Source organism: Gorilla gorilla, chromosome Y, assembly GCF_029281585.2.
Source record: "Gorilla gorilla gorilla isolate KB3781 chromosome Y, NHGRI_mGorGor1-v2.1_pri, whole genome shotgun sequence".
NCBI lineage: Eukaryota > Metazoa > Chordata > Mammalia > Primates > Hominidae > Gorilla > Gorilla gorilla.
The window spans coordinates 41,659,571-41,678,762 of NC_073248.2; positions in this window are offsets into that span (position 1 = coordinate 41,659,571).

The window sequence follows — 19,192 nt, forward strand, 5'->3', positions numbered from 1 at the left end:
CACCTTTCTTGAGCTCTGATTACATGGTGGAAAGGGAAGATTTTTGAAATTAGGTATGTATTAATTTTATGATATAAGTTTCTCTAAGAACCATTTTTGAAACATATATGTCATTTAAAAGACTAAAAAAGTTGTGACTGATAAACACAAAGTTTAGCAAGCACATCAAAATAAATGATCAGGTATGCATTTAACACCATGATACTTCAGACTTACATAAAATATTAATGTCAGTACATATGTACTTGTTATATGATAATAGTTGTTTTCTTTCTTGTTCCTTAAAAACATGAAAAAACCCTACCTTTACAAACATTGATAAACCAAAACCTATTAAATATTTTGTCTTAAGAAAAAAAATCTATAACTTGTTTTCAAAACAGTATTACCTTTAAATGACTCAAGGTTCCATGTGAAATTTAGATTTTTTATGTTTTCCACCTTTTTGTCTTCAATGGAGGAGAAAGATTACTCAGATGTGGATTCCTGTTCCAAGAAGTTAAAATAAACCACAGAAGCCCTGTGTGTCCCCCACCCACAGCGTGTATGCTAGTGAAGTAGGTTTTTATAATGCAAGTCATTGCTATCATCATTGGAAAACAAATAGATAATCTAAATGCTGGGAGCGATGAATTTCCCTCAAGCGTCCTATGCTTTAGATCTGAATTAACCAGGAATCCAGGGAACATCGATATGTTATGGTAATTCAAGCAAGACTTAACAAGTGTGTTAAGTGGACAGAGTAATCCATCTGATAGGACAAGAATCAGAACCCAGAGGGGAAGAAGAGAGCCTGCAGAAAAAGGGAGGCACCAAATGCCCCTGGAAGCAGCCTTGGACTGGCGGCCATGTCCGCCCTTGGGTTCTTCTGATGCCAGCTAGCTGACATTGACAGCCTCTTCTTTAAAGTGTGTTTTCAAAGCAACATTCTGAAGCAAAGCACAGTCTACATTTTTCACAGACTTATTTAAGGATCAAACAGAATGCACAAAAATTACCTTCAAAAACAATCATATACTACGAAACTCCTAAGCTCCATATTCTATGCAGCCTTTCTTACTGCTTGTAAGACAAGAAGAGAACAGGGGTGCCTTTCAGGGCACCTGCCACTCCTCTGACTTTGGACACTAATTGACTCCCTTCCCTGACCTCAATGTACTTATGAAAGCTGTACAATGCCGGAACTTGCACAGAGAAGCAACTCATTACCCTTTTGTGATCTAGATTTTCTAGCTCCCTTTGTTCCCTTGCTAAAATAAAATGTAGGTTACTCTGCCGTTTTTCTTCTCTGCCTCTGTTCTTTCACTTGCTGTTTCCATATTTTTTCTTCTTGCTTTTGTTCCTCAATTGGTTTCTGATCTATACCTAATAGTTCAGAAAATAAAGAGCAGCTGCCCGTATCAGATTGTTCAAATGAATGTGAGACTAGTCTGCAGGAGTCCTTGCCAAGACCCGGGGAGACTCTGCCTGGCTTTTGTTTGACACGTGACCTGCTTCAAGTCGCTGTTCCATGTTCATCGACTTCAAGCCCCCAATCCCGCTCCTTGCCACTGCCTCCCACTTCACTTGGCTGAGATGAGTTGTACTCATCTCAGGGTGACTTGTAGTCACCCTCATCATGACCGACTCCAAGTGACATATCCTCCCTCCACGTCGCAAGTTCTTGTCCTTTACACATATCTCCTTTCCCTTTTTGAAAGCAAAGCCTACATTTCTGCCTCTGCCTTTGATTATAATCCCTCTCCTAACTTTAGGATCCTGACTGAGCCACTGATCCCTATTTCTGTACAGAGCAGTATTATAACTCTTACTCTCATAAAGGTGTTCAAGTCTGTTCTCCCATGAAGAAACAGAACAGACCTCACACCCCTGCACTCCCCCAGCCATTCTAGCCAACTCACTTTTCATTTCCCCCTTCCACCAAATGGACGGCAGCCCTTCCTGGGGTTTTCACAATTACTCAGATATGAATCCTTTCCATATCTTTTCTTCTACTGCTGGTCTCTCTACCTGCCCTCACATCCACAGTTCTGACAATTTCCTGCCATATACATGTGAAATCCTCACAGCACCAGCTTTGTCCTGGGTGGGATCATCCCGGTTTGTTTGTTTGTTTGTTTGTTTGTTTGTTTGTTTCATGCTCTTTCTATCCTCCATCCATCTAGCAACCAGTGCTGGCATGTTCACATTCCCTGTCATTCAGCTGCACCAGGGGCCTTTCTCACCATCTGCCTGGAATACTTAAAGAGCCCACCCAGTCAAGACTCTCCGTGAAGTCAGTCTCTGCCTTCTAGTAACTTGTGGTCATTTGCACCAGGAATTTCCTGAGGGGAAGGTGTGTATCTTCTGTGCAGTGTCTCTGCTCTGTTAGAGTTCAACACCACGGTAGTCTGGGCTCCAAAAATCTGCCTTTATCTTTCCATATTGATTTCCTATAACACCACCAGCTTTGACCTAGAAATATTTCATCTGTCTCAACCCACTCACTGGGACCTGGCCATGGCTGTGTCTTCCTTGCTTGGTATTCGCCTTTACTGTCTCCTCGGCCTGCGGCCCTCCCACACTGTCATAAAGCCTGTTATGCTATTCAAAACCCGACTGAAATGCCATATCCTCCTTACTTCTGAAGGGACAAGTAACCAAACCACTCCAGCAGCTTACTTACACCATATCTTGCACCTGCTTGTTGAAAACCTACACATACTTGTTTTGTCCACTTCTATTTTTTTCCAGTGAAGCCCCATATTTTAGTAAATTGTCTGTTCTCTCTGCATCTTGGCACAGATCCCTACATCTCAAATGTTTCATTAGACATCATTCTCAGAAACAATTATGCTGACCTTTCTCTTACAGTTCTGACACATAACCAATGTTTTTACAGCTAGAAATGCTAATACGAAGAAAAATTCATAGGTTTACCAGAGGACTCTGAACCTTCTTGCTCTGCCTTGTTTTAAACTCATCTGCAGTGACTGAGTTAATATCATGAATAAGAGAGAAGCAACACAGTTTTTCCTCTCTCTCCACCCCCCCATCTCTTCTCAATCCTTCTCATGAAATTAGAATACAAAAGAGACATTTGATAATTTCTGCAGGCAGAAAGGCAACTTTCTCTTTGCTAGAACAAGAAGTGAAAGTTACTCTAAAATGAGATTGTTCTCTTTTATGGAATAGTAATCTCAAAATAGGGATGTTGTTTAAGCACCTCTATATTTAGAAACAAAGAGGAAGAACAAACTGCTTTTCTGCTCTGGTGTATGTTTTGCATCTGCACGGTGGAATAGAGAAACCTCTTTGGACACCAAGGCAAAGGAATAAAGTATGTTTATTGGGCACCTCATATCAGAGACACCAAATTGCAGCCTTTTCCCTTCCATCTGTGCCCAGATGAAGAGGTGAAATGATGAATATAAAAATTTCTCAATAACAACAATGTTACTCACTATGCTCCTTAATAATTTTAAAGCTAGTATGATAATGTACATTCTCTCTCAGAGGCAGAACACCTCACTACTCAGTTGATTTTCTTTATTCTATCACATTATTTTCATTCCCTTGCTCAGGCCTGGGACAAATGGCTGCCTGTCAGAAACTCCTTCTTGGGGCCACGTTCCCTAATGATCAGCTGCAGCCCATTTCTTCTGCGCTCCTGGGTAATGGCTTCCTGGCAATCTGCCTCAGTGACTAGAAATTCAGGAAGACAAGGGCTTGGTTGGGTTCACTGTTGTACGTTCAGCCCCAAGGAAAGTGCCAAGGAGAGATAGGCTTTAGATCAAATCTCTCTGAATGCTCTCCAAAGCAGATTTACTCTTGAATCAGCAAAGTCCAACTTCTCAAAACCCCTTGCCTCTTTAAGTAATTCTATATGTTCTTGAGTGCCATGACTATAAGCAAGAAACTGCTAACAAGAGGTTTTGGAAATGTTTTGAACATGATGCATTTTCAATATTTGGGGGGAAGTAAGTGTGGTTTAACTTGAGAAATTTTCTTTCACATTTGAGAATTAAACACTTTGATCCCAAAACAAAAGAGCCTGGCTGTTCGCTTAGCCCTAGATCAAAGTGCAAAGCTCCCACACCTCTCTTCCAATCTCCCTGCACCTCCAGCAAGGAAAGTGGGTAATCTGAAAGAAGACTGGATTGAGAAAGTGGGCCAGACAAGAGAAGTCTGATGGCCAGTTTTTCTCTAGTGCTAAGTTAGCTCAGTGTAACAGCTTTTCCAAAAATTAAAATACAAATATTTTCACTAATTTCTTAAGACACGAAAGAAGCATATAGGTGGAAAAAGAAATAATATTTAAATGTTTCAGTCACATAAAGTTCCATAATGGGAGTTAACTATTATTTCAGTGTTTCATCATGATTTCTCAAGATGATAAGGCCTTCATGAAATAGTTTTTGCTGAAGAGTTTTGGGGAAAAGTCTACCTAGTATGCTAGACACTGAATAGTTAATGAAAACACTTTCAAGAAACTGATCTGGGGAGCCAAAATGAGAAGTCCTTCATTGCAACGTGTGCTTTCCTCAGCATGGTCTTTACAAGATAACACAGAAATTACTTCAGAAATGTCATTAAGGACATAATGACACTATAACCCCCACGCCAATACTTTGACTAAATTACACCTACAAAACGACCTTCAGTGATACATGAAATAATTCACAGAGTACACATTACACAGATGTGACCCTGCAGACTGTTAGTTAAAATAAATTACTTACTTGGGTGTTGATGTGAGGTGGGCACAGCAGCTGCAGCAGCACCCACAAGAGGCATATCTCCAGATATGCGTACACATGAGACATATATCCAGAAGAGAACTCATCCATTTCAAGATGCCTGGGCATGTTTCCTGCATCTGCGTGAGGCACAAATGGTTTTCCCATGAGTCGTTCCTTAGCAATAACCTCCTTCAGAAATAAGGAGGATATGGCATTTCAGTTGGGTTTTGAATAGCATATCAGGCTTTATGACAGTGTGGGAGGGCCGCAGTGCCATGTGGGGGCAACTGGCTGGAGCATGGGAACTGCAGCCAAAGTAAGTAGGTGCACTTTTTCCTGAGCGGATTTTGTGAATTTCCAAACATAACCACTTGCCAATGTATTAGCTTTACAGAGTCTTCTTGTACTTAAAATAATTAACTTTGTTTACAAAACTAGATTTCCCAACAAGAAAGTCAACCCAGTGACAGCAAAGAATCCATATGGCTTCTTGATAATAATCTGAATTCTATTGAAATGTCAGTGATTTCACCCAAATACTTTAACAAATATTCACAAAATTTACTGAGCCCTCTCATTGACTTTTCAAATTATTATACTTCCAGATTTGAAGATGACTTTTACAAGACTAACCAATGGCTTACATACAAATATAAAGATTTCTCAAGCTGGAAAGAACCACAGAGATGATATGCTCTACATGCTTATTTTACACTTACAAAGTGACTACAAAGTGAGACAGTCTAAGGCAGGGCCATAGCCAGAACACCAGTTTCTGGACTCTTAATATTCTTTTATCTCCACTCTTTCACTAAAAATGAGGTTTTCTGGATCTGAGGAAATCAACAGAATCAGTTAATTTAAAGAAAAATAACATCCTTGTATTCCATATAAAGGAAGAAATACATATTTTAAAATCACTTGTTTTAAATCTTATAACTTAATGTATTTATGAGCTTAGCTCAAACTTTAAAATTAGTCATGCTGAAATACTTTAAAAGTAAACAGACACAATCACAAAAAGCTTCATGATAGGAAAATGAGCTGATATAGCTGTATTTGTAGTTTTGTCACAGAATAAAAATGATCCAATTTCTAACTGCTGTTTTGTTTTTATATCAATAGATATGCTTCACCAAAATGAAACTTTCCAGATCTTCAACTTATGAAAACAGGTATTTATGTTGCAACTTACATTTAAAAGATGAGTCGAATTACTCATAATCCTTAAAAGTTAGCTTGTCCACATCTGAAAATTCACTTTTACTTGAAGTTCAATCTGTCTCTGGTAAAGAGTAGATTGGAAGAATAAAATTCAAGAATATGATGTTTTAGTAATGGAAAGAGCGTCAGGTGGCAAAAGGCCTTCTGTTACTCAAGAAAATGCTCTGAAAAATTCCTTTCCTCTTTTTTTTGTTTTTGTAAAGATTAACTCCACCTCACCACCACAATGAGGTATTTTTCTCAGCAATTGATACCGGTTTACTCAGTTACTCCTTGTAACTATGTTATGCTGTGAAGTAGGTAATACAATTGTTAAAGAAGAATAATGTTGGACTCTGAATGTTATTCCAAGGAGTTTCATTTTTCAATAGTAATAAAACATTTCTAAAAAATTCTGCATATTACCAGCACGAACCAGCTGAGGTGGCAATAGCAAAAACTTGAGTGATTAGAGTGCCCTACTCAGCATATGTGTATGTTTTATCCTTCCTTTTGGCTTATCACAAGTACAAAAAAAGAAAAAACAAAACAAAACAACATCTGGCCATGTGTGGTGGATCATGTCTGTAATCCTAGCACTTTGGGAAGCTGAGGCTGGAAGATCACAAGGTGAGGAGCCTGAGACCATCCCGGCCAATATGGTGAAAACCCATCTCTACTGAAAATACAAAAATTAGCAGAGCATGGTGGTGCGTGTCTGTAGTCCCAGTTACTCATAGGGTGAGGCAGGAGAATTGCTTGAACCCAAGAGGCAGAGGCTGCAGTAAGGTGAGACTACACTCAAGCCAGGGTGACAGGGCAAGACTCTGTCTCAAAAAAAGAAAAAGCTTTGGAAACATGACTGGTGTTGCTGGAAACAGCAGACTAGAGAGGCTGATATGGGGAAACTGGGGGATTTATTTAGGTGCACCAGCTCAGCAAACTTATATCCAAAAAGGCTGAGTATTGAATAAAGACTGAGCAGGGCTCTTTATCAGCAAACTTTCAGAAGCAGAACTAAAGCAGTTGATTATACAATGAAAGGTTATGTAATTTATAGCATAAATTTGACTTTGCATAACATCTTGCCTTGCATAGCTGGGTTTTGCAGCTGTGTGGAAAGAAAAATGAACCTACAAATTTTACTAAATACAAGCATTGGTAAACATAGTCATAATTAATGCTTCAGAAGAAGGAGAGACAGTAAAGTAATTTGCCTTTAATTTCAACTTTGCTCCAGTAAGGGGTATTTGCAACCCATTCACTTGGCCTCAACTTTTTAGACACTGTTATTTTATGACTGTCCTTGAAGTGAGCTAGGTAGATGGAGAAAATACTTGGTTTTTTTTTCTTTGTCATACGTGTCTTGTCACATTTTTCTCTTTTTTTTGATACCTTTTATAGGAGAAATTTAATAGAAGGCATTAGTATTATTTTATTCTTTATGGGAAAGCATGTTTTCTTCTTTGGTCAAAGGTTGATATTTAGTTAGGGCTATTAACTCAGTAGCAGTATGCCTGGTCATATTGTTTTTGGACTATGTAGTATGTGTAGAAGTTGGGAATCCTTTTATGGGTACATTTTTTTATCAAGGTTAAGTGGGGAAATAACAGCAAAGCAATGAGTAGCATATTTATGTTTAGTATGGCTAGAAGAGATTCATACCCAGGGGAGGAGGTTGAGTATAGTGACAGAATAACAGTAACATAATTAGTATTACAGTGAAAATTAGATTTAAGATTTTTAATTATATTTAACTTGCTTGATGAGTTTTTAAGTTTTGGCTGTGCGTAGACTAGTTATCTTCTGGAGTGTGATTAGAGCTGGGCTTGTTGTCCTCTTCTTCATCTTTAGCCTTGTGGGGATTGGTCGGCTTTTGGAGGGACCGGAGCAGGGCTATTGTTCTCAGTGACAACTCGGTCTTGTTGCATGATTAGCTGGGTTGGATGGTTTGGGTCCTGCTGGCTCATTCACTTGTCTTGGGCTGCCTGTTTCAGCAAACCATGATGGATCAATTAAGGCATGATTCCTGCAATTTTAACAGCAGTGGGAGTGGATAAGATTACAAAATGGGGCCCATCCCTTATGGGTTCTAGAGAAGTTGGGTTTCATTTTTTAACCCAAAGAGAGTAGTTAGGTTTAAAGAAGCATGCTGGGCCTGTCGGGCTTATAGGCATTTCTTAATGTACCTGACGATGAATACTTCACATGACTATTTTTAAAACCTGCATTTGCTTTTTGAAGATTAATTTCCTTACTTTGCAGCTATTACTTTTAATTTGACCTATGATTTGGTGTGGCTGATTGAAAAAAATTTTATAGGATGAATACCTAGTTTGTTTAGTGGGGGTGCACCTAACTCGGATGAACACCATGGGCAGGATTTGATTTTATTATAGTTAACTTTTTTGATAATTTCTTTTGGTAAGTGCTTCAGTGATTTGTTTATGCATTTTGTTTTCTTTTTTTTTAACTTTGTTTTTGATAGGCTGTGTGTAACTTTCATTTTATTTAATGCAACTTTGCTAGATTTTAAATTATTTCAACTATAATTGCTAAACTCTTGTTTGACTTCAAAGTTAGAGGTAGTTTAAACCTGGAGATAATGTTTATAAACAGTATTTTAACTACTTTTTTGCCTTTTCTGTCCTCATTGGAAAACCTTAACCTATGTTGAAAAGGTGTAAATAAGTGCTAGTATAAAACAATAGCACCTGACATGGGACACTTTTGTGAAGTTTACAAGTAAGTTTTCACAAGGCATAGCTTTTATTTTTTAGACCTCTGGGGGCTGGGTAGGCCCTTGCCTTGGGTTATTTTGAGCATAAGTTTGTTTCAGGAATTTAGGGACCCTGAATGGAGGCACTGGCTGGAGCTGCGACAGAAGAACATAAATTGTGAAGATTTCATCGGCATTTATCAGTTCCCTAATAATACTCTTATAATTCCTTATACCTCTCTTACTTTAATCTCTTAATCCTGTTTTCTTCTTAAGCTGAGAATGTATGTCACCTCAGGACCACTACTGTATAAATTACACCTGTCTTACTTTAATCTCTTAATCCTGTTTTCTTCATAAGCTGAGAATGTATGTCACCTCAGGACCACTACTGTATAAATTGATTGTAAGACGTGTGTGTTTGAAAACGATGAAATCAGTGCAGCTTGAAAACAACCCAAATAACAGCAGTTTTAGAGAACAAGGGAAGACAACCATAAGGGCTGACTGCCTGTAGGCTCGGGCAAAAAGAGCCATATTTTTCTTCTTGCAGAGAGCCTATAAATGGACGTGCAGGTATGACAGATATCACTAAATTCTTTTACTAGCAAGGAATATTGATAATTGATCCTCTGGGAAAATAATTGCGTTCCTGGGGGGAGGTCTATAAACGGCCACTCTGGGATTGTCTGTCTTATGCAGTTGAGATGAGGACTGAAATACGCCCTGGTCTCCTGCAGTAACCTCAGGCTCACTAGGGTGGGTAAAAACCCCACCCTGGTGAATTTGAGGTCAGACCATTTCTCTGCTCTTAAACCCTGTTTTCTGTTGTTTAAGATGTTTATCAAGACCATAAGTGCACAGCTGAACATAGACCCTCATCAGTAATTCTAATTTTTCCTTTTGCCTTGTAATCTTGCTTTGCCCTTTGCCTTGTGGTCTTTATTGGCCTCAGAAGAATGTGATATTTGTTCTCCTTTGGCCTTTTGAAGAGTGTGATCTTTGGGACCTACTCTCTGTTTGTACACCCCCCTCCCCTTTTGAAGTCCTTAGAAAAACCTGCTGGTTTAGTGGCTCAGGTGGGCATCAGGGTCCTACCTGTATGTGATGTTATCCCCAGTGGCCCAGCTATAAAATTCCTCTCTGTGTACTCTTTCTCTTTATTTCTCAGGCTGGCCAACACTTAGAAAATATAAAAAAAACCTATGTTGAAATATTGGGGGCAGGGTCCCCAGATATAAGTTAAGTTTGTTCACAAATGCCTTGAATGATGGCAGTGAGTTCTGGCATGCAGAAGTGGCATTTCAGTAAGTTTTTAGTGCCATTTTGCACATATGAGTTTTTTCTATAATTTGCTTTAAAAATTATTTCTGGAATGGCTGATTTACTGTTATACAACTTTTATCAATTTTTGTTAATATATTTTCTAGCTTTTTTGGATAAACGAGGCCCTCTCATTTGGAGTGTAACTTGGGATATCTTGGAGTGGAGGTTCTGGGATGAGAGGCATATTTAAGGTTCTTTTAAAAATTATGGCATAATTATTTCTTCCTGTTTTGCCTTCCTGTTAACTTTCCTATTTCCTTTGGCTTTTGATGTCCCTGCATTTTGGTGCCCCCAATAATGCATTATTGCTAATTTTTCTGGAGCCTATACAGCTGTTAAGAGCTGTAGAATTTTTTCTTAGTACTTTATCATTTTGCCTCCAGCTGTTAAGAGATTTTCTTTTTATACACATTTCTATGAACATGTAGTGTTGTAAAAGTACATTTAGAGTCTGTATAAATATTCAGCTTTTTGTCTTTTGGTAGCAAAAGGGCACTTGGTAGGGCTATTAATTTTGCCGTTTGGGCTCATGTTCCAGTAGGCAGAGATTGAGCTTCTACCATTGAGTTTAATGTTACCACTGCATACCCTGCTTGTTGGATATTTTTCTAGCTGAAAACTACTTTAATTTATGAAGTATTAAACATCTGAGTTTTTGAGGGGTTGATCTGTAAGGTCTCCTTTTCCAGAAAATATTTCATCCACTTTTTAGACACAGTTATGGAGGGGAGCTTCAGGTTCAACTAGGAGCAGGGTGGTTGGGCTTAAGGGGTTTACTGTTTTTTAAGTAATGTAAGGGTTTTCGTACAGAAGCCCTTGGTACTGCATTATTCTCAGAATTGATAACCAGTGGGACCTTCTTTGCTCATCGATGTTTTGACTGAGTGTGGCACCTGGATGGTTAGCTGCTGTCTCAAATTAAGTTTGTTAGCCTCTTGTGTTAGCAAGGCAGTGGTGGCTAATGCCTTAAGGCAAGGAGGCCATCCTAGTGCCACAGAGTCTAATTGTTTAGTTAAGTATGCCACTGGACAGTGCTATAATTTTATAATTTGAGTTAAGAACACTGAAGCCATTTCTTTTCACTTATGGATGTATAGCAAGAAAGCCTTAGTTATGTTTGGCCGTCCAAACGCTGGGGCCTGAGTTAAGGCGTTTTTTTTTTTAAATTTGTTTAAATGCTTTTTGCTGTATTATCCTTTTCCAGAGGAGGGTTTCTTTATTTTCCCCCTTTATAATTTTATATAATGGCTTAGCCATCAGTGAGAAATTTGGGATTTAGATATGGTGGAATTTTCCTGCTTCTAAGAATTTGTTTTCTTTAATGCCTACTGGTTGGGGTTGGGAGTGTACAAATGGCCTGCTTCCACTTATGGCCAAGGTGGCATTCCACGTGGCTTACAATGAAACCTATATGTTTGATATTTTTATGAAAAATTGGGCCATTTGTTGAGATAATTTGTAACCTGTTTTTCATAGGAGATAGAGGAGGTCTTGGGTTTCTTGATAACAGCCCTCCTGGATTGGTTCTACTAAAGAAAGATCATCTACATACTGCAACAAGGCACAGTTATCCTTTGGCAGGTTGTAGGCTTTAAGGTCAGTGCTTCCCTAAAGACTGTGGGTGAGTCTTTGAACTTGTGAGAGGCTGGTCCAGGTGAGTTGCATAGCTTTTTTGTTTGATTGAAAGGCAAATATAGGTTGATTAACTTGGGCTAAGCAGATATAACAGAAAACATTCTTTAAATTTAGGACTGTAAATCAGGTAGCAATGCTGGAATGAGATTTATTAAAATGCATGCATTTGGTACCACTGGATGGATGGTCACTGTGGCCTGGTTTGTGGCACACAGGTCGTACACTGGTCTATACTTATTAGACCCTGGTCCTGACAATGGTTTTCATATTGGCCAAAGTGGAGTGTTCTAGGGCAATTGACATCAAACAAAGATTTCATGTTGGTAAAGTGGGTTTAAATGTTTACAGACACCTTGAATAGCCTCTCGGGGGACTGGGTACTGTCAAACATAAATCAGAGTTTCTTTTGGTTTTAACAGGACTACCACCTGTGCATGATTTACAGCTAACCCAGCTGGGTTGTCTTTAGCCCATACTCCAGGAGTGGCGTTAAGTAACTGAGAGAATGGTTTTTTCATTGCACCTGCATGTCTAATCTGCTGCTTGCACTTGCTTTGTATAAAGTTTCCATTTCTTAGCCTGCAGGATGATAAATGTTAACACCAGGGTTTTTGGGTGAGTCAGATTTAATGTTATACTTTTTGCACATGAAAAGCAATTTGTGCTTGCAGTTTTTGGAGTAAATTTTTTTCTTAACAAAGGAACTGGACAATTCAGGAGGTATAGGAATTTATGTTGGATTTCTTGGCCTTTTATAACACACCTCCTTCACTGACAGAACAGCTTTTTCTCTGTGACTCCCATGGCTTTTATAATAATTTTATTGCTTTTGGATAATGGCCCTATGGGTTGAGTGCCTATTGAATGTGTACCCCTGGTGATTACCATAAAGTCCGTCAGCTGGCCTTCAACTTTTAATGTAACCAAGCGCTCATGGAAGTGTAGTAAGAAGGAGCCCGGTCTCTCCTAGTTGCTATATCCTTTAGTGCAAGCCAGCCTATTTAGATTAGTATTTGGTTTTAGCACATTGAGGCAGCCTTTAGCTGGTGACTTTTTTATACAACAGTCCTGATTATATTTTTTATTCCCTTCTGGACATTTATTCTTTCAATATTTTTCTTTCCCATCGCACATATTGTTCTCTCTTTAGCCTCAACTGACTTTTAAATTTTGGACTAACTTGACCTCTTTCACATGCACATGCAAGTCCATGTCCTTGTATATAGCTGGTCACTTTTTTTTTTTTTTTAATGAGGATGCTGCTAAGAGATTGACCTCTCTTTTTTAGCCTGTGATTTACACTTTTTTTTTTTTTACTTCCTGGTAATGGTTAACATCTATTTTGACAGCCATTCCTATAAACTGGGATGTATTCATGCCTGCAAAACCCTGTAGCATTTGCAGCTTTTGCTTGATGTCACCCTTGGCCTGTCTTATAAATACTGTGTTTACCATGTGCTAATTTTCAGTAGCCTCAGTGTCAAATGGGGTTTAAAACCAGATTGTTTTACAGAGCTGTTTAAATAAAACTGGCTTGGTTTTTTGTTATCTTTCTGAAGCATTTTGAATTTTTTTATATTAATTTCTTTTTTTTCCACAAGCTTCTATCTCTGGCAAATGTGCCTCCCAGTACCTCTGCAGGCACTGATGCTGGCTAGCGTTATCTGGGTCTCAGCTGAGGCCTGCTTCTGGAAACTGATCCTGAGTATATGCCTGAGCATTTTCTGTGTTTGCTCATGCATTGGCTTGTAGCCAATGAAGGGCTGCCTGAGTTATCCCCTGGCATTCCTTTGTATTAAACAACATTAAGAGAAGTTACCTGCAATTTAGCCAGGTTGGACTGTGTGATAGAAAGATGGACTGCAATAGGTTTATGAGAGCTTTGGGCTTTTCCCTGTAGGAGGGAGTGTGATGGTTTAAATTTAGTAGATTGGTGGTTGAAAAGGGCTGAGAGACGAAGGCTTTTTGCCCCCCACAACCTGCATGTGGCACTGGTCGTTATAATAGATGAGTCCTCATATTTCCCTGAGAGGCATTTGCATAGCTTGAGGACGACCAGATTCGAGACAGCCTGGTTGACTATTGTGACTTCCTTCCCTGGCCTCTCAAGTCTCCGATTCTTCTCTCTGTGGTGAAACTTGGGGAATGCTGGCAATGGAACCAGCCTCCTGGGGGACTGTTGGCTTCAACAAAGGGAGGTAGGCTGTGATATATGCAGGAGGAATTTATTTCCCTCTTCTGGCTTTTGTAAAACTGGCTTTTCTGGCTGTCCTGATGACTTTTCCTTTAACTGAGTGTTTGCTGATGAAACTGCTTTTATTTCACTTTTGGTTCAGCTAGCGCTATAAGTGTTTTTCAGTAAGCAGCTAAACAGGGCTCAATACATGCTGTTCCTGTTTGTATTATATGTAATTATGAGTAAATATAAGAAAATTGGCCTGGGTGCCCTGGCTGTCCTTGGACCCCTGTCATTACCTCAAACTCATTTCCAGTTGTTTCTCTGGGTATAGTCTTTTTGGGTCATCTATTTAACTCCAAAAGAGGGCTATTTTAGTTTACAGAAAGTTTTTCACTTTTGGGGGGTTAGCTTAATTTTATAGTTCCCTGTAAAACCTTTCTCATTTTTTTTAGCATATATTTGAATGGTATATGTTTTGATGACTTCCCATTTTCTCCCAGTTATGATGCAGTACACTCGTGCTCACTTTTTACTTTTGTTTTGCACCAGCTTGACCTAGTCCTATTATGGGGGGTTGGGTTTTTAGATATCACTTAGATTTGGAGAGTTTCTTAAGCCCACCACAAGTGCTGTAGTTGCGAGGTAGCTTCCGTTAGCCATATGCGGATCACAACTAGTCTTAGTCAGCCACACACTTGGCTTGGAGCACAGTCTTCACTAAGAGACTTGTGGTTCCTCACTTCATGGCTGATGAGCCTAGTTAGGCCTCTCCATTCACACACTTTCCCACACCATCCTGCTACCAGTTCCCATGTTCCCAGTTGGGGTGGTGAGCCACTTTCCCTACGTCCAGTTTCCTTCTGAGCTGACTTAGCGGGCCACTCTCACATGCTGTGTTGGTTGGGGTGTAAGTTTCTTCTGAATTAGTGAGACACTCTCGTTGTCTGCAGCCCTTCTTGGTCGGATTACCAGTTTTGCCCTAGGAGGTGATTAGACTCCCTTTCTGTCTTTATGGGACAGGTCATCCCTTGGGTCCCAATACCTTACTGTGGTTTCTGAAGTGAGCTGTTCCTGCAATCATCCTGTAGCCCATTAGATACCATTGCATTGCTGGGTAGGGGCACTGGGTCACAAATGGGCTGATCTCCCAACCAGGCTGAATTTCTCCCGATGGTGCTGCTGGGGTCTCAGGACTCCTGAGACCCAGGGCTTAAGTTCCTAGAGGCAAAGGAGACAGTAAACCTGTCATCTCCTCTCCTAGCTGGCTGGTCAATAATGTTGCAAGAAGCAGAGGACCAAAGAAACCGATATGGGGAAAAAGGAGGATTTAATTAGGTGTCCTGGCTCAGTGGACTGATATCCCAAAAGGCTGATCATTGAACAAAGACTGAGTGGGGTATTTATAAGCAAAATTACAAAAGCAGAAGTAAAGAAGCTACTTAAACAATGATAGGTTACATAATTTATAGCATAACGGTTGACTTAGCATAACTTGTAGCCTTGCATAGCTTGTGGCCTTACAGCTGTCAAAAAACAAACAAACAAACAAAAAAACAAAAAACAAAAAACAGTAACTTTTAATTGTACTAAATACAAGCATTCAGAAACATAGTCAAAATTAATGGTCCAGAGAAGGAGAGAGAGTATTGGTATCCATTTTTCTTTTCAACTTTGCTCTGGAGTTGGCTGTTTGGAACCCATTCCTTTGGCCTTCTCTTTTGAAACAGTGTTATCTTATAACTCTTTTGAAACAGTGTTGTCTTATAACGTTCCTTGGAATCAGCTGGCTAAGCAGAAGACAATCTTTTTTTTTCCTTTTCTATTTAACCCTCGTCTTGCCACACTGGTACTTTTGGAAGAGAAACATATTCAACATGCAGACACTGAAGCTCCAGCCTGGAAGTATGCAGTCAGTTCTCTGTGCTGTGGGGCTCAGGTATGGTTAGAAGTCTTCTTATGACTCAAATCACAGCCTGGGTAACCCACTGGTCTAGTTCCTAAAAACATTCACTTGTATTGTTTCAATAATCATGCTCCAGATCCCACTGCCACGTTTGAATTTATTGCAATGATATGGAAGTGAGAACCTTATCCAGCCCAGGCACTGTGGGCAATACCTGTAATCTCAGCATTTTAGGAGGCAGAGGTGGGCAGATTAACTGAGGTCAGGAGTTTGAGACAAGCCTGCACAACACAGTGAAGCCCCATTTCAAATAAATGTACCAAAATTAGCTGAGTGTGGTGGCCCACACCAGTAATCCAGACTACTTGGAAGGCTGAGGCAGGGGAAACACTTGAACTTGAGAGGCAGAAGTTTCAGAGAGTGAAGGTCATTCCACTGCATTCCAGCCTGAGTGACAGAGTGAGACTCTGCCCTCACTCACCAAAAAACAAAAACAAAAGCTTATCTGTTTATATGTCAATGCCAAAATATTTTTAAATGACTGTTTCTTGATGTGTATAATTGTTCCAACTTCCAACTGGAGAAATAACCTCCATTTGTTTACGTTCACAGATTGTGTACATTTGTGTTTGATCTTAATAAGCTGAGTCTATTCACAGAACTATGAAGATGCTTATTAATACCGTATTGTGTGGTCTATATGTCCAGTTTAGCAAATATGCCTTACCCACTTATTTGCTAAAAAGCATCCTTTTTTCTCCTCATAATTTAGATGATTCTCAAAGATGACACATCATTTTGCAATCTGATTCTAACTTCTATACTGCCAAATGGTCTGCAAAATTAATCTAAAAAAAAACGAACAAAATAAGTGAAGGCTGACAGAGTAAGTAACGTGATTCAGCTGAAGCTAGTCAATCAGGCAGTTGTGCTTACCACAACTTCTGGTCTGTAGGGATGGAGAGGTTGTGCCTTGATTCAGTGAGTGATTGCTGGGGCATTCTGTCAGAACAAGGCCTGGGGGAAGCATCATGTGATCTGCCCAGGCCTAAGGTTCAGAAGGAACCAAGGCAAGAATATTACCAATTGCACGAAGATACCAGCAGGTTTCTAAAGAGCTCTATTAGTTTGAAAATAAATTGTTATCCTTGCAGATAGCAAATAACGATGCATAAGATCCACAAAACTAATGATTCAAGTACCTAAGTTAATTGCAGTGGCAATAATAAAATGCATGAAAGCAACAGGTAGCAAAGGAAAGGCAATTATTACTATTGAAACACCTCTGTGTGTTAAGAAAACACTGTATGTAGCCAGTCTATCCCGCTGACCCTCACAGCAACACTGTCTCATGGGTAGGGGGAGGGGAGGGTAGCTATTTGTCTCCAGAGCAGCACACAAGGCTTTGTCCAGGTGGCTAAACTTCCAGATACATTTCTCTTTTAGGGTTTCTTTTTGCTTTTGGAAACGGTGTGGATTAGCGTTGTCTGGAGGAAGTGTGCCTGCATAGCCTCGAGGCTGCACTACCTGTGACTGCTTCCAAGGTGCCATTCCTTTATTCGTTAAGTGTTTGCACTTGAGGTTGCTCAGAGACAACTCTGTCCTCTGCAAATATATGTCTTTCTGGAGAACTAGAAGTCATGTTTTTGAAAGCTTTCAGCAAGTGCAGAGATGGTGAGCTCTTTGTTGGTAGTGGGCTTTTGGCAGTGATGTTAATGACTCTCTGATGGCAACTTCCGAAAGCCTTTTCCAAGTGTCTGGCCTCTTGCTTAAGCTCTTTGACTCTTGCTTAAGCTCTTTGACCCTTGCTTAGTATTAACTACAAACTCAAGGTCAGAACCGGAAGGACTACCTTTTACACCTCCATTTGGATAATTTGGGATCGTTGATGTAACCATACCTGCTAGAACTCTTTTCTGTTTAAAAGAATTGTTCAAGAAAGCCTGATGTATAACATCATTGCAGGGTACCATATTGCCACTTACTAATCCACTGACAGAATGATTGTTCAGAGACTGTTTTGGATTGGAGTATACTTTATTCTCTAGGTCTGCAGAGTACAAAAAGGTAATTTCAGATGTCAGTGGACAAGGAAGAAAAGAAAATTCATATACTTGAGAATATCTTTTTTTTTGAAAAATTGAAGAGAGCAATAATAAGGACAAACTTGCACATTAAACAGTTTCTGAAGCCATGGTAGTAACAACGACTAACACTTATTGAGGGCTTATTGTACCAACTACAGCTTCATATGTCTTTTGTAACCTGGTATAATTTCAGAATCCATTATGAACAATTTGCACATCACAAAAGCTCTGGAAACCAAAAATGTATTCATAAGTCATTTGGCAGCAAAGCATAGCCAGACTTGAACTCATTTGGTTGAAAAGTTTGACCTGGCCGGGCTTGATGGCTTATGCCTGTAATCCCAGCACTTTGGGAGGCCAAGGTGGATGGATCGCAAGGTCAGGAGTTCGGGACCATCCTGGCAAACACAGTGAAATCCTGTCTTCTACTGAAAATACAAAACATTAACCAGGCATGGTGGCAGGCACTTGTGGTCCCAGCTTCTTGGGAGGCTGAGGCAGGAGAATGGCATGAACCCAGGAGGCAGAGCTTTCAGTGAGCCAAGATAGCGCCGTTGCACTCCAGCCTGGGTGAAAGAATGAGACTCCATCTCAAAAATCAAAAAAATAAAACAAAATGAAAAGTTTGACCTGAACTGATGTGAACCCATTTATTATCCTTATTTATCCCAGCATGAATATTCATACAGTTGACTGGAAAATAATTAATGCATTTCACTACAGCAGGCACTTCAGAACTTGCATGCTGTGGATTTCCTATGCTATGAAATCCACAGCATACGGAATGAGTTTCAGGCAAGGAGGTAAGAATCTGCCTCCACAACAACACTGTGTTCAGGGAACTCTCACAGCTCCCATTTCATAGATGGGATTTAAAGTTTACTGAGGCTGGGTTACACATTTAGCAGGTCCAATAGCTACTGGACTTCCCTAAGGCAAAGCCAGTGCATGTATCTCACTCTCCTGCAATGCCTTCCTATGATGCTATTAGAAAGAAGCTTGCCCTCAGCAATGCACGTGCATGCAAATGTTCTATTCTCATTCAACTGCTTTTATGAACATGAGACTGTGGTTTCAGCTGTGAGAAGTTTCACAGACAGAACTGACAAAAAAATGAAGTACAGAAATGAGTAGAAATGAGTAAAGAGATAAGAATCAGTCAAGCTCTTGCAGAAGAGAGCAAGGGACTTATGAGGAAAGATTGCAAATAGGAACAAGGAAGGCTCAGAATAAGTGTGAGAATACAGTTGAACTGGTAACACATACACACTTTCTTTGAGCTTGAAAGCAACTGAAGAAGAAAGCATCTAAGCTTCAACATCCTTCTTATGAAGTAGGAAGTGGCATAGATGTATCCCCAGTGAAGACACAATAATAAAATCATACCAAATCACCATTTATTGAGTATTTTCTTATGTC